Raw genomic sequence first — 1,899 nt, forward strand, 5'->3', positions numbered from 1 at the left:
TAAGTGTACATATACACATATATTTAAAATACATATGTTAGCTATTATTATCTTATTTGGCTTGAGATAAGGGAAGTATTATTACTCCCATTTTACAGATGAGGAAATTCAATTCAGTGAGGGTAAATGACTTGCCCCAGGGTAGCAAGAACTTGCAACCAAGTGTCCTCAAAATCATCTTTGTATTGCGTTTCTAATATTCCACATAGTATCCATTTGATTTGGTCAGTGAATTGAACTGCAAAGAATGGACAAAATAGTAATTAATTCTTTTAGGGTTTACCAGTGACCTCACATATAGTATCTCAACAACCCTAGAAGGTAAGGAGCTATCATTATCCCTATTTAACAGATGAGGAAACTGAGGCTGACAAAAGTGAGAGGGCTGACCCCAGGTGGCATGATTATGTAAGTGGTAGAGGGAGTTTATGATGGCTAGCCAATCTAACTAATTCCAAGTTTGCCATTTCATCCGCTAAGCCCACCAAGTGAGTGAAGGGCATTCCATATGGGATGGCTGCAATAGGTAAGGATGGTGTATAATTGGGAGACAGGGATTTGGAAGACCTAGTTCCACACCAGGCTCTACCCCTCACTAGTTGTATGACCTTGGACAAGTCACTATACCAAGGGGCAGGGGGTATAGAGGGCTGGACTTGGGAGTCAGGAAAACCTGAGTTTAAATCTAACCTCAGACTTAACGTGTAGACGAGTCTCAGCCTCTGTTTCTTTTCTCAGTAAAATGGAGCTAATACAGAGCCCCTCCCTGGGATGTTGTGAGGATAAAATGGGTAATATTTGTAATGCACTTTGCAAACCGCTTTATAAATGCTCTTATTACACCCCAGCTGTAAAATGGGGTTATGGTATTTACACTCTCTACCCTAGAACACGGGAGGTTCAAATGAAAATGGAAATGTAATTTTAAATGATCTATCAATACAAACTGCTAGGGATTTCTTTAAGCATCCTCATAGCAGAGATGGATTAGCCTTGCTTTAAAAGGGAGTCTGAACTGAAGGATGGGTGGACCTATCCTTAAGGAAGACCTTAGGGAACTAATCTGGGCTCTCTGGAGTCTGTTTCTTTTTTCTTTCTTTTTTTTTTTAAATCACTGACTCATTGTATGACTTTCGGCAACATGTTCTCTCCGTGATGCCTTCATTTCTCCATTGGGGGTGGGGAGGGGGGGAATCGCTCCGGCCACCCACCTACTTCACAGGGATGACTGTGCTTTGAGCCCTCAGAAGAAAGGTGCTCCGAACCTCCGGAGTAGTAATACTATAATAGCAATGGGCCTGGAGCAATTGAGGATTCTGGGGAGAGGCACCATGTGGCCACTCTAATCTGGTTCAGACCAGGGCCGGGCTCGAGGTGGAGGAAACTGATCGCCTACCTGCGGGCGTGGGGAGCGGGGGGAGGACGAACACCTTGACAATTACCTGATTGAGGGGGTGGTTCCTAGGGAAGAGGGCTGCCCGGAGGGAGCTGCCCATTCCCGGGAGAAGGAAGCACTGGGTGGGTGTGTGGGTGCAAGGCGGACCGTGGGGTGCTCAACCCAGTCCAGGGGGGCTGGTGTGGCAGGGGGTGGACCCGGGGACTGGAGGAGAGCCCAGGTGGAGGGGGCGCGGGGAGGAGGCGGAGGGGCCGGCTCCATCCCCTTTCCGCCTAAGATGGCTCAATTCCACACTCTCTCCTCCGTCCCCCCCACCTCATTCCCTTCTAGTGGCTCCCACACCACTTTCCACTTTTCAGGCCCAACGGTCAAGTGCCAGAGGGAGGGAAGGGGGTGGGGGTGGGGAGGAAAGGACCTCCGCCCAGCCCGAGCCCCGCCACCCCAGTAGGAAACCAAGCTTGAGCGGGAGGTGGTGCTGGGGCGGGGGGTGTTACGGGGGGGGG

The sequence above is a fragment of the Gracilinanus agilis genome, chromosome 4 (assembly GCF_016433145.1).
Source record: "Gracilinanus agilis isolate LMUSP501 chromosome 4, AgileGrace, whole genome shotgun sequence".
NCBI classification, from domain to species: Eukaryota; Metazoa; Chordata; class Mammalia; order Didelphimorphia; family Didelphidae; genus Gracilinanus; species Gracilinanus agilis.